We start from the raw sequence: 15,189 nt of genomic DNA, 5'->3' as shown, positions 1-15,189 counted from the left end.
CTTCCCATGGACCAGGATGTAGCTCTCAGCTCTTTCTCCACCTCAATGTCTGCCTGCATGCCGCCATGCTCCCTGCCATGATGATAATAGACTAACCCTCTGAGACTGTAAGCAAGCCCCTAGTTAAATGCTTTCTTTTTTTAAGAGTTGCCTCCTTAGAACCAAGGCGATGGGGGGAGCAATGGTTTTTAATATATTTTATAGAGCTATAATTGCTATGATCTGTTTCAGAACTTTTTTATTACACCAAAAATGAAAGCCTGAAGCTGTGAGCAATCACTCCTCACTTCTCCTTCCCTCCTGGAATGAGACAATCACACTTTATGTTTCTATAAGATCTTGCTTATTCCGGACATTTCGCATGTGGAGAATAAAACATGCAGTCTGATTTCTTTCAATGTGCCGAACACTGACTGTCGCCATGGCTATGGTATGTCAGCCCTCCATTTCTTGTTCTTGCCACGCATCCCCTTGTGTGGCCATGGCACATTTTGTCATCATGTTTGCCAGCTGGTGGATATTTGTTCCACTTCTTGGTTATTGTGAATAATGCTTCTAGGAGCATTTGTGCGTTAGACTTTATATCATGACGTGTTTCAAATGAAAATGCCAAGGACAGGAAATGTAAACTCATATCAGAACCCTGAGTTTAACATTTTGAGAAACTGCCAAATTGTTTTCCAAAGTGCACACAGCATTTACATTCCCACCAGCACAGTGTGAGGCTTCTGATTCCTCTGTGTCCTTTCTGACAGTAATATTATTCATCTTTTATTACTATAGCATCCTAGTATGTGCCAAGTGACATCTCCTTGTGGTTTGATTTGCATTTCCCCAAAGACTAATGGTGTTGAGCATCTTTTCATGTACAGTGAACCCCAACTACAGCAAGTTGTGAACTTTTGACGGATCGATGTACAGCTCTTTAAAGAGCTGGCGCGCCTTGTTGAGATAGCTCCGAGCCTCCTCTCCATTTCCACTGTGATAGTTTCGAATCCCTTGAAGCAAGTAGAATCTTAAAAACAACACCTTCTCTCTCCCACAGTTTATCTTCTCTGGAAAAAAAAAAAGTCTGTTTAAATTTTGTCAAAGTCTTGAGATGTAGCTTGGTGGTTGATTGCCTTGCCTGCTCAGACACTGTAGACGAATTTCTAAACAGTCTTATTAAATAAGAAACACGGAGCCAAATACAGAGGTATAAACCATAGAGATTAGAGCAATAGCCGCCAACTAACCTTAGTTTACCACCTTGTCATAGCTTCCCAAGAGAGCTTCTTCCTGTCTAACCTGTGCCTTCATTGCCTTCCTGTTCTGCCTTCTCATTGGCTCTAAGCCTAGCCACATCACCTCCTCATCACTGCCTGTCTATACAGACCTCCAGGTCTCTATGGTTGGTACTGGGATCAAAGGCATGTGTCACCACACTTGGCTGTGTCCTTGACCACACAGAGACTCTGCCTGCCATGTGATTGGATTAAGGATTACCACTGCCTGACTTTTGTTTGCAGCTGGCTATGACCTCTGATCTCCAGGCAAACTTTATTTATTAACATACAAATAAAATATCACATTTCAGCACATATAAAATATCACCACAGGGCACTCATTTAAATTCCTTGGAATCTCACAATAAAGTCATAAATACTTGTATTTAATTGGGTTTTCTTCTTTTAAATATTTTTAACTTTTTTAGATTCATTTTATGTATATGGGTGTTTTGTCTACATGTGTGTATGTGCACCACATTCATGCCTCATGCCTATGGAGATCAGAAGGCATCAGATTCCTTGGAACTAGAATTACAAGTTAGATATGATTGTGAGCCACCACATGGATGCTGGGACTCAAACCCAGGTCCTCTGCGAGAGCAAGCACACAAATCTCTGAACCAGCTGTGCATAATTACGCAGCCTTTAACCCCAGCATGTGGGAGGCAGAGACGGGTGGACCTCTGTGAGTTTGAGGCCTTCCTGGTCTGCATAACGAGACCCTGTCTCAAAAAAACGATTAAGAGCAGACTCATAAGACACTTATGTTTATAGCATTCTGGAAGTGCATCCTCACTTTTAGGCTAAAGTTTACAGTCCTCAGCTTATTGACAGCGGATGGCTTCTAGAAGAGGGAGAGTCTATTTTCTTTAAGGGTGTGTTCTCTGGACTGTTGTTCATGCTCCAGTGGATGGCCAGGAGATATTTTAGCATTGTATCTATAGTATTATTCATACCATGTGTAAATGCTTTAAACAGCTCTCTAGTAGAGAAACGGTCCTATGAAAAACCATACTGGCAACACAAATTGGACTCCATGGGTTACAGAGAGAGGGGGGAGGGGGAGAGGGAGGGATGGAGGGAGGGGGAGAGGGAGGGAGGGAGGGAGGGAGGAGGAGAGGGAGGGAGGGAGGGAGGGAGGGAGGGAGGGAGGGAGGGAGGGAGGGAGGGAGAGAGGAAGCGAGGAGCAGGTGTAGAGGTAGAGGTGGCTCTGGGAGAGGGAAAGAGGGGAGTTAAAGTGATTCTCAAAGAATTCTTTTTTTTAATTCTCAGCTTGGCCTAAGGACCGCATGATTTGACCCCACTTTCCCCACCACAGCTGGCATCACCCACTGTCTCTCTCAGTCCCCAGCTCTGGCCTTCTCCTTTTTTATAACCAAGCACAACGCCTCCATATTCATTCTTCATTCGCCTTCTAACACTCTTTCTCCTTATCCAAAGTCTGCCCATATTTTAAGTCCCAAATCAAATGTAAACACCTCAGGAAGGTCTTTCCCCATTGCCCCCTGTATTAGTCAGGGCTCTCGAGAGGAACAGAACTTACAGAGCGAATACACACACATACATATAAATATATATGGGGGTTATTAGAATGGCCTAGTGTGGTCCAGCTTGTCCAACAATGGCTGTCTACCAACAGAAGGTCCAAGAGTCCAGTAGTTGTTTGATCCACGAGGCTGGATGTCTCAGCTGGTCTTCAGTATACGCTGGAATCCCAAAAAAAAGTAGGCTTTAGTGCCAGTGAAGGAATGGACTTGCTAATGAGATTGAGAACAAGCTGGCAAAGAGAGAGGCTTCCTTTTTCCATGTCCCTTATCTAGGCTTCCAGGAGAAGACATGGCTTATCTTAGAGATGGATCTTCTCACCTCAAAAGTGATTAATCTGGATTAAAGATGTGTCTTTCCACCTCAAAGACCCAGATTAGAAGTAGATCTTCCCACTTCAAATAATCCCTCACAGATATGTCCATTCGTTTGGGAGGTTTAGTCAATTCCAGGTATAGTCCAGTTGACACCCCTGTTACATTCTTAGGGGTCATGCACTTTCTCAGCACTTAACTATCCTTGAAATCACTGGATGTGGGGAAGTAATTATTTGTGTAACATATCCTTTCCCTACAGACCTAGATGGTTCTTGTTCAGGGCCTCTTTACCCCTAGAACAGTGTCTGATATTGAAAAATTGTTGAAACAATAAACATGGCCTTTATGGGGTTTATGGCCACTAAGGATAAAAGTATGCATTCCAAGCCGGGCGGTGGTTGCACACGCCTTTAATCCCAACACTCGGGAGGCAGAACCAGGCGGATCCCTGTGAGTTCAAGGCCAGCCTGGGCTACGAAGTGAGTTCCAGGAAAGGCACAAAGCTACACAGAGAAACCATGTCTCAAAAAACCAAAAAAAAAAAAAAAAAAAAAAGTATGCGTTCCAGGACTAGGGATGTTTGCCATACCTATAGGAATTAATACATGCATACAAATAACTAGGGGAGATTTTAATATCATATGTATATTTCTGATTTATAGCATGTATATGAATGCTTTGAACATCTTTCTAAACAGTACTATGAAAATCCAGTACATTTGTTATGATGTAGATGACTCCTACTTATCTCCATTTGCACTTCCCCATGATTTCATTTTGTGAAATAACTCATGAAATATTTTTGATGCTTTGTTGTGTGTGTGTGTGTGTGTGTGTGTGTGTGTGTGTGTGTGTCTGTCGCACGCTTGGTTTTTGTTTGCTTTGGTTTTGGTTTAGTTGGTTGAGGTTTTGGGGTTTCATGTGCTTGTTTTGTTTTTAGTTTTTGTTTTCTTTTTTTCTTTTTTGAGACATGTGGGGCGTTTACCCACCACCCCCACAGCTTCCCAGAGTTTTCTTGAGTGCGAGCAGCAGGAAATATTAGATAGAAGGATTTATAGCGGAGAATCTTGCGGAGATAAACAGATAGAAAATAAAGGATAGCCTCGAGAGGGCCTGGAACCTATTCCAACGGGCCCCGCCTGTCTCTGTTCCAGGGTTTTTATAGAGACGCCAAGGGGTGGAGCAAAAGACCTCCTCCCCCAGCACAGCCAAGTGCAGACCATGTCAGACACCTGCACTCAGGCCCATGGTCCTAATCATCCTCCATGCGGACCTGCTGGGTAAAGCCACAAGGAACCCAAGAACGGGCTCCCACAGGTCCCCCCTTCTTAATATATAAAAAAATAACTATTAATGGCTTACAGCAATCTCCATAGCTGTTACACCTCCCAGTATGGGAGTAGAGGATGATATAAATGGCATTTCTCTTTTGAATTAGGTCCAAGGTGACCACAGCAGTCTTAGCTGCCTCAAGCCCTTTCTAAACCAAAACTCTTAAGGCGACTACAAACTTAAAGAATCCCTTAGCTTCATCATTACCATTAACAGGTTAACATAAATATTGCTATACATAGTCACAATTCTCTCAATCTTACAACTCAAAGCAAACTCTTAACAGAACCATTAGAATTAGCATATACGGTGCTATATATAGTTAACAATTTTCTCCATCTTACAACCTTAACTCAATCATTTGAATTTTCTTGTTAACATAGGAAAAACTTCGATGTATTTACATCAAACTTAAATATTTCCTCAATTCCACAAAGCCAGGGTGCATTAATATCAATAGGTTTCTGCGAACATAATTCAATCTCATAGCTCCTCCTTTTCTTTATAATTTTTAAGCAAAATCTCAAGCCTAGTTAGAAAACCCAAACTTTTCTGTTTAACCAGTTCCATTTGTAACACAAAACCAGTTCCATAAGTAATTCCATTTTTACATAACCAGTTCCACAAAACAATTCATAAATCTCCAGTTAATAAAGCATATATGCATACACAAAATTGCATCTTGATTCTAAGTAGAAATACATTTCTTCATTTAAACAGTTTCATTTTTAACCCAATTCCAGAAAACCATTCCTAGGTCATTACTATAAGTAAGCTCAAAATTGTCCCATTGCAATGAAATCTCTATTGTTCATTTCATTTAAGTACCAAAATTCAAATGATAAAAATATTGGTACTAGCCTTCCAAATTTGAAGAAATCCATAACCAAAATGTTTTTGCAATTTTATCTCATTTTAAGTTCAAAAAGTTCAAACAAGAAATAAATTCTGGTATCAGGCTTTCACTTTCAAATATGAAGAGACGTTTTTCAACCAAAACTTTTTGTAGTTAATTTTTGTTCAAACATGCGTCTCTGCAACTTTTGTTCTCACAGACAGAACTTTTTAGTTATAGTAATATTTTAAACCGCACCGTTTTTGCTGTTAGCTCAGGTTTTTCTGTGCTGTGTTGATATTCCACGGATCTCAGCTGCGAATGCCTTGTGCTGGTTCTGGCGTCCGCCATTCTTAGCTTCTTAGCGCCTTCTGGAGCTTTTGAAACCATTCAGACTGCCTACTTTGCAGTCTACTAGGACACTATCTCCTGTGTCTCAGGTGTTTTCACCATATACATTAATAGACTCACACTTAACATTTACACTTTTTCACAAACTCACATATAACATTTTTTTGCCTTGCAAAGCATTTAGACTCATATTCAACATTTACACGTTTTTACAAACTCACATACAACATTAACATCTACTTATTTATACTTTATAGAACTACTTTAGCAAATATATTTCCTATTAATTCTTATATACTTATTTCTTATTTCAACTTACATTTACAACTAGCATCTTACAAGCTTATTACTACATGTCTTAAGACTACCTTAGATACTTCTTACAAGCTTATATTCTTAAAGGAACTCTATTGATCTACTTTACAAACTTATATAGGCTACCATTAGCATATATCTAACTTAGCAAACACCTAAAGATTTCTTAACACAGATCTAACAAGACAGATTTTTTACAAACTCACATATCTTATTTTCGTCTTTCTATTTCTTACTCTTAAATATTATCACCATCTCTATCAGAAAGATTCTCTTAACTAGACAGGAAGTACGTACATCATTTCTAAAGTTTACAGTTTATAGTCAGCTTTGTTATAAAGCACTAGGATTTAGTGAGTGTTGTCATTATAAAGTTGTGATACTTGTTGCTAGGGATTGTAACATTCTCAGGACGAAACCACACTCCAAAGTTGCCAGATCTCTCAGCCATTCCGGACCGGCAGAGATGCACTGTCAGCGGTAGATGGTTTTTAACTAGAGGTTGTCCCTTCACCCAAATTCATAATAGCTCCCCTAAGAACTTCAATTCAAACAAACGTTTCTATCACAGCAGTACTTTTGGTTTGTTCTACTGAAAAACTTTATGCTGAGGGTGAAGTTATCATATTTAGCTGCTGTAAAGCTCTTTGCCAAAAACTGCACAGCTATTAGGTGGTATTTTAAGGATTTTAAAGTGACTTGTTTGCTCTTATAGGTAGCTTTTTGTCATCCAACTGCCATAAAAACTTTGCACAGCTATTAGGATAAATAAGGCATTTTACCAACGGCGCCCCAAACCACGAAGCACCTAGTTCCGTATCCTTTCAATTTTTCATTGGAACTGACACTTAAACCCTTAGACGACTTTTCCACTTTTTCTTTTAAAAGCTGTATTTTAAGTTTACCATGAAAGTATTTTTGAGCTGACAAAAGTGTTTCAGGGCAATGTCGCCATCTTTAGCGGAAAAACTACCTTTCCCAGAATGCATTTCCCTTATATCAGTCCATAATAATATCAGTCCCTTATATCATTTTTTTAATATCATTGATTTCTCATAGTTCTTATCGGGTCTGAGAGTCAACTGGTTCTCTTTTACCAGACTTGCTTACAAATTCTTGCCTGGGAGGTTTGAACAAAGTTTTTTTGCTTTTTCAATGGGAGATTTGAACAAGCACTTTACATTTTCAATTATGGGACATTGGGAGGTTTCTGGTCTCTCCTCAGCTGGCTTTAACAGGTGTCTCTCCTTCAGTTGACACTGGCCCCCAGATCAGAAACACGCCTGCCTCGTTAGCCGGCATTGAGGCTGGCATTTCTGATAGCAACTTTCCTCAGGGCTTGTGTTTGTTTTAGCCAGTCAGTGAAAAGCAAGATCATGTACAACAGCTTTTCCATAGCTCCTTCAGAGAGATTTTCCCACTGATTTTATTCTCCTTTTGCTGGTTCCTTTCCCAGATGCAGAGCTTCAGCTATCTGTCTGCGGCTCTGTACCTCTGCTAGCTGCCTTTGGAGGTAGGGGCTTTTTTTTCTCCCCCTGAATCTGCCTCAAACTCTAGCAGCTTTGTCAGGTCATACATTTTCTGGGGAGGAATCTGTCCCCTCTGTTTCTTCAGAGTCTTTCTCCCTGACAGTATCCAGTTTGGTCTCAGTTTATCCCCTCTACCCCAGAAACAATTTCCGACACTAGAGCGGCGGCTTTCCCTGCTACTGAAGGTAGGGGCTTTTTGTCCGTTTCTGTTTTCGGGGTCTGTGTGGTTTGTGCACAGACTAAACATTTAACAAGGGAGGTTTTTGCCATTTCTAAACTCCCATTAGGACAGGTGTTTTGTCTCATCAGGCCTTCACCTGGCCCAGTCCCCCAGTGGGTTGCATTTGCTTGTCTGGGTGCTCAAGGACAGAGCTTATGCCAGAGGCAATCACCCCTCAGGGCTACACTCCCTCATCTCAGGGAGTCAGTTGAAACAAAGCTTTTCTCAAGAGATGCTTTCTCTGACAGAAAAGCAAGCTTTACTCCTGGCTAGTTCTGTTCTGCCCTGGCTGGGCTCTTTCCCAAGACAGCGTTCTAACTCGGCAGCACGACTGCTTCAGACACAGTTCAGCTTTACTGTTTTCCCAGAAAGGTCCTTTCTCTGATAGGAAAGCTTTTTCTCAGATTTCTTTTTGTAGCTGTGGACCTATCACCCCGGGACTTGTAGGAAAGTGGATAACTGTGCCGTTCCCACTGGCTTTAGTTTTGTTTGTTCATTAGCAATCTTCCCCTGGGTCCTGCACCTTTCTGCCTCAGCTCTGTGCTCCAGGAAGTGTACAACTGCAGGAACCCTAGTATCCCCGAAATGCACTCCAACTCAGAGACGCTGGCCAGTCACCTCTGGGTTTTTGGTCAGAAACGAGGATACAATGCTAACAGTTTCAGGGAATCTTTGCATAGGACGATTAGGAGCACCTTTTCATTCTGAAATGCTCACTCAACAAAACCCTTGATGCCTCAGCTTGGCTGTAACTGAAAAGCCTGGTTTTTCTGCTTTTCTCAGGCAAAGTTTCCTGCCTTTTGGGGCTCTCTATAACTCTTCACCCTTACTCTCCCCAAGCGTTTCCCTCAGGGTACTCTGACCCACTGTCTTTTACTAGCTTGAAGAGACAGAGCTTAGAAGGGGCTTTTAGGAACTTCTTCCAGCCTCTTGCACTGCAGAGAGGATATTTAAAGCTTGAAAGAGAACTTAGAGAGGTTTTGCTGTCTCTTAAGTTTGTTTTCCCTTAGAGCTAATCACAGGTGGTCCCCATACTAATATCTTCAGGTGATTCTAATTTTTGTCCTTCTGAGAAAGTTAAAGGCTTTAGTTTCTAAGTTTCTTAAGAGAAAGATTAAGGCTTTTTAGAGAGATTTTCCCCCCAAATTTTTCCAAGAAAAGTTTTATAGTTTAAGAGAAAGATTTTTTCCCCCAGGAGAAAGACCAACTTTTCCCAAAACTTCCCAACTTTAAACTTTGACTTCTTACACCCCCATTTTTGCCTCAGGGAGAAATTACTTTCTCCTGCCACTTGGATTTGGCATTTCAGCTGTCCCCAGGTCAAAAGCTTCCATAGGAAACTTTCCTTCCCCATAAGCTCCAAGAAGAGCTTTTTTACTACCCGAAAAGCCCAAAGAAAGATTTTTTCCCCAGTTTGCTTTCAAAGCCCCCAAAGTTAGAAAATTGAGTTTTTCTGTCTAGTTGCCTTACTTATTTTTTCCTACACAATCTTATACTTCTAAGTTTTTCCTAAACTATATTACTACCCTATATCTTATACTTATCACAGATAGAAATTGCGAAAGGGATAGAAGATAGAAAATTTTGACAGAAGAGAATTTCGCTGCAGCATCGGACATCCTTCCAGTCCGCTTTCCTTTTCTCTCGAGGATAAAACCCCTGCCTCACCAAATATATATATATATAAAAATATATATATTCCATAACACCGGCATGCCTTTCCACTGGCAGGGCTGACTCAGCACTTTCACCAAAAACTCTGTATTAAAACTATTATTTTCCTTTATCTTTAGTCCCTATTACTTTGTCTTAAGTCCCTGTTCATTTGTCTTTAGTCCCCCCTTTTTTTGTCCCTTTTTTCTTTAGTCCCTTTTTTCCCCTTTCTTTAGTCCCTTTTTTTCCCCTTTCTTTAGTCCCCTTTTTTCCCCCTTTCTTTGGTCCCTTTTTTTCTTTAGTCCCTGTTCACGGCGCCATTCTGTGGGGCGTTTACCCACCACCCCCACAGCTTCCCAGAGTTTTCTTGAGTGCGAGCAGCAGGAAATATTAGATAGAAGGATTTATAGCGGAGAATCTTGCGGAGATAAACAGATAGAAAATAAAGGATAGCCTCGAGAGGGCCTGGAACCTATTCCAACGGGCCCCGCCTGTCTCTGCCCCAGGGTTTTTATAGAGACGCCAAGGGGTGGAGCAAAAGACCTCCTCCCCCAGCACAGCCAAGTGCAGACCATCTCAGACACCTGCACTCAGGCCCGTGGTCCTAATCATCCTCCATGCGGACCTGCTGGGTAAAGCCACAAGGAACCCAAGAACGGGCTCCCATAGAGACAGGGCTCACCATGTAACTCTGGACATTCTGGAACTCACTATATACACTAGGCTGGCCTCGAATCCACAGAGATCCACCTGCCTCTGCCTCTGAAGTACACCACCATACCCAATTTTTGTTTTTTTTTGTTTTGTTTTGTTTTGGTTTTTAGTGTTTTTAATATGCACTGATAGAATTTCCTTTTATTTCCTCTCCTTTCTATTATTTTTCCTTCCTACCTTTCAGTCCTCCTCCCCTGGTTCTGTTTTGCGGTACTGAAGATTGGCCCCGGGGGTTTTGCACATGCTTCATAAGCCAACTATATATACCACTGAACTATATCCACAGCTTCCCACTGTTTCTAAACAGAAATTGTGGCTTCCCATGGAAGATTTCCTCAAGGAAATTCATTTAATAGTGTTTAGAATAAATTTTTAAAAATTAAATTTGCTTGTTACATATTGTTGCTAAAATTCCTTTCCTGAGAGATGCATAAACAATGTCTACCCCTTTTCCTAAGGTCCCGATGAGGTACAATCCCACCAGAGTCCTCCAGAGGAACCAATGAGTTTATTAGACTTGATTAGAAAGCAATGGATGAGGGGTTACAGGCAGGAGCATCGGTGGGTGTCCTTACAGCTGCCTGCAGGGACGTGACGTGATGGTGGCTCTCCCATGGCTGTGTAGATGGAAACCCTCACCCTCATCATTCCCCACCCTATCCGTTAGCCTCTCCCACAATACTACATGCAATAAAGGTTGGGAGGGGTGGGTGAATACTCAAGTGGGCATCCTATGGCCCACCCTGCCCCTTCCTTCTATTAGGGGAATATTGACAGTCAACAGGTCCAGCCGTGGTGATCTTTTTCTCACAGGCCCAGGAGAAATCCTGAAGATGGTGGCAGTTTGGCCCCAAGGACAGTCCTATACAACACTTATGAATAAAAATTTATGAGCATGGGAACCAGCAAACATAGGTCCATTCTCTAGCCAGTAGCCGCACATATTCCTTGAGGCAACACACCCCAAATGTCCCTTTCTGCAGAAAAGATATTTTTTTCTGAGAGTTGCTGTTCATTCAGGACCATATCTCCCATCCTTTGCTTCTAAGTGGGCCGGTTTGACTGGTTTTTGCTATTGCATGAAGTTCAAGTAGAAATTATACATTTAACTTTCAGGTCAATGTCATTAAGAAATGATTGGCCTCCACTTTCTCTTTCCTCTTCAGCTGAGATGCAGTGAACTTCAAAGCCCTCTTAATGAGGTGCTACAGGATGACGGGAGCCTGTGTTTGTGGATTTCAGCCTGGAAAGGACTCTCTGTTAAATAGGCAATATTATGTGAGATTTTTGCATAAGCCAAAGTAAATTATTAAGTTAAGAATCTGAAATCTTGGAGTTTATTTTCGTCAGCAGTTAGCCTTGCCTCCCCAAGTACATTCAATGGACTCATCCCTATCCAGTAGTAGCTCTTCCTGGCTGCTTACCCCACCAAGGCTTGCCCTGTCCTGTGAGGTATCCAGATGGACTTTGCTCTTTGAATTCTAAGAAAAAGGGGGTTTTAAAAAGTGATCTCTATTGTAAACACCACATGCAAACAATCCCACATGTAAAATGCCATGTATCGTTATTACCTTGCAGCCTGTAACATAGTAATTGGTTTCCACAAGGACAGTCAGTAGAGTCTTAAATCACTGGTTGAGAAGTTATGGGGTAACAGAATAGTTGCATCTCATACAACCATGGAAATAACTAGAGTTTACTTTTTACATTCCCATGGATCCATGTTGTTAGGATTGGTAGTAAGCACCTTTACCTGCTGGGCCATCTCTCTGACCCTGCAATATTAATTTTGAAAGCTAGCATTTGCATAGGACTTAAAATATGCTAAACATTAATTCACTTAAACTGTATTCCAATTCTATGAAATAAATACTTATTTTTTTAAGTTTTACTTATTAGTGTGTGTGTGTGTGTGTGTGTGTGTGTGTGTGTGTGTATGATGGGGAACACCACACACACACACACACACACACACACACACACACACACACACGCGCGTGCACATGCACAGGTGGGTGTATAACATGGCACATACGGAAGTCAGAGGACAACCCTTGGGAGTCGGTGCCTTACACCACAGGGCCCGGGCTTGAACTCAGGTCATCAGTCTTGCACACCAAGCCCTTTTACTTGCTCAGCCCTCCTGCCAGCCCAGCCTTTTCTCTCCCCATCTTCCAGCTGGCAAAATGAAGGTACAGAGAGTGATTGAGTTATAACTTACATATAAGTTATAAGAGTTCCCATGATCATCTCCCTGGTAGGTCAAACTCTGAAATACTGGTATGCTGGATAAGAACTGTGATGCTTTTAAGAGACCAGGTGCTAGATTTACTGGTGACTTTATTCATTAGTAGTGATTTGTATGCACAGGTGCACAATGCTCAAGCACATGCTTGCATAAACCCTAGGACAACACGGAGTGGTACCTGCTATCACTCTCCATCACTGAACATGGAACTCATCTTTTTTTTTTTTTCCAGCTAGGCTGGCTGGCCAGCAAGCCCCAGTTGACCTTCCTGTGTCAGCCCTAACCAGTACTGGGGTTGCAGGTGTGTGTGGCCACAGCTGGCCTTTTTACTTGGGTGCTGAGGATCCACACTCAGATCTTCCTTCTCGGTGTGGTTCTATGTAAATACTGTGCCATTTTGTAGAAGACCCTTCAGCAGCCACAGGTTCTGTCATCTGAGAGCAGCTCTGAAACTAGTCCCCCACGGATGTAGAAGAACAACTGAATGTTTATTCTTCCATGCTATTTCATACTGTAGATACTGTACAATGGAAGGGCACACGTAACATTGGAAACTGGGATGTGTATGTTAATAGGTACAATCAAGTGGAGGCTATGAGTCTACAGAAGGCCTTCATATAGGTAATGTACATTTTATTGACTGGTGTATTTGCAAATATTTGACTGGGATAAATGGTCATTTTGCCAGGTCAGATACGACACACAACACCCAATCCCAAATAGCATCTCCTTTGTCACCTTTTGATAGAGTCTGAGCAAGATGACTGTAACAAATTCATACAGAGCTTTGTTTTGTTTTAGGAGGCAGTGGTTTTTTGTTTGTTTGTTTTTGTTTTTTGGGGCAGGGTTTCTCTGTGTAGCTTTGCACCTTTCCTGGACCTTGCTCTGTAGACCAGACTGGCCTTGAACTCACTAAGACCCACCTGCCTCTGCCTCCCAAGTGCTGGGATTAAAGGTGTGCACCACCACCGCCCGGCAAGACAGTGTTTTTCTGTGTAGCTTTGGAGCCTGTCCTGGAACTCTTTCTGTAGACCAGGCTAGCCTTGAACTCAGAGAGATCTGCCTGCCTCTGCCTCCTGAGTGCTAGTGGGATTAAAGGTGTCCACCACTACTGCCAGGCAGCATACACACTTTTGATTCATAAGAGTGTGAATAAGATGACTGTAACACACACACACACACACACACACACACACACACACACACACACACACACACACTTTTGATTGACAGAGTCTGTGTATGATAATGATGACTACAGCACACACACATACACATTTTTGATTGATAGAGTCTGTGTAGGATGATGACTACAGCGCACACGTGCACTCGTGTATATACACACACACACTTTTGAAAAAACAGTGCTTTATTCATGCTGCAGTTGCAGTCAGGCTGGCCCAGAACTCCATGTGTCCAGGCTGGTCACTAATGCTCCGTGGTACTCCTTCCTGCCTCAGTCTCCCAAACATGAAGATTGTAGGCATGAGTCTCCAGGCTGAGCTTCCCATGCTTCCTCACACGGCCACACAGCTTCATACAGTGAGCAATGAGGAGAAAACTGCCAACCACCCATTTTTACCTTCGCTCTTCTGCCAGTCTTGAATATAGTGCAATGCCCAGAGATATGGTGTGATGGACTTAAAAGTCACAAGGACAAGGTAAATATAGTTACAGAAGTGATGGCCTAGAAGCAAACTGTGATGCTATTCTTGGTTGTCAACTTGACTATATCTGGAAGGAACTATAATCCAGAAATGGAGGGCACACTTGTGGTCTGGACCTGAAGGCAGGAAGACAGCATGCCTTTGATCCCGGTCTTGAGGCTGGATGACACATGCCTTTAATCCAGACCCTGAGGCTGGATGATACACGCCTCCAATCTGGGCCACACCTTCTGCTGGAAGGACAATAGAAGAAGGAACGGGTGTGTTCATTCTTTGCCTGCTTGCCCTCGCCTTATCAGCACATCCATTCCGTCACTGGCATTGGAGCCTACTTCTTCAGGATTCCAGCATATGCAGAAGACCAGCTGAGACACACAGCCTCGTGGGACTAAGCAGCTACTGGATTCTTGAACTTTTTATTCCCATTGTTGAACTGCAGCCTGTAAATCATTCCAATAAATTCATATATATACATATATATGTGCTATAGCACACACACCCTTTTGATTGATAGATTCTGAGTATGATGATGACTATAGTACACACACACACAGAGACACACACACGGGGGGCGGGGGGGGGGGGAGGACAGAGAGAGATTCATTCTCTAAGTTCTGTGACTCTAGTGAACCCTGACTAATACAAAAGCTTTGAACAGTCAACAGTCCTGCTCACTACACTGTTGGCTGGCTTTCTGTTCTTTGTACCGGCAGATCTTCCTTTGCTGATACAGTGCTGTAAAGAAAAAGTTAACTCATTTATCTTGTTCTAGAGCTGTTAAAGTCATTTAATTCCAGGGGACGTCATTGTGCAGAGTTTGCAATTATACTGGAGACGGCTTTTAGATTCCAGTCTGACCTTTACAGTTCTCTTGTTTGTAGCAGGTGGTTGTACCCATGTGGCTTGAAAAATAGAGCTAAACCCATGGCCTTTAGTTCATGTGTCTCGCGCAGCTGAAAGTGGTTTGCTGGGGAGAATGAAAATGGCCCAGAAATGTTAATTGATTCAGTTTGACAGTGCTTGCCACATCGTAAATCAATAGCACGATGTTTGTGGGAGCAAGTGATAAGATGGCATGGCGGAAGGAGACAGGACTTCGGGGATGGGGTAGTGGCTTTATTTTGTTTTGTTTCTTACATACCTCAGGAGGGTGGAGGTTTGTTGTCCTCATAGGATGCTTGTCTGTGGTGGGGAA

This window comes from Peromyscus maniculatus, chromosome 7, assembly GCF_049852395.1.
Source record: "Peromyscus maniculatus bairdii isolate BWxNUB_F1_BW_parent chromosome 7, HU_Pman_BW_mat_3.1, whole genome shotgun sequence".
NCBI classification, from domain to species: Eukaryota; Metazoa; Chordata; class Mammalia; order Rodentia; family Cricetidae; genus Peromyscus; species Peromyscus maniculatus.
The sequence above is the reverse complement of the archived record's forward strand: the minus strand, read 5'-3'. Positions refer to the sequence as shown.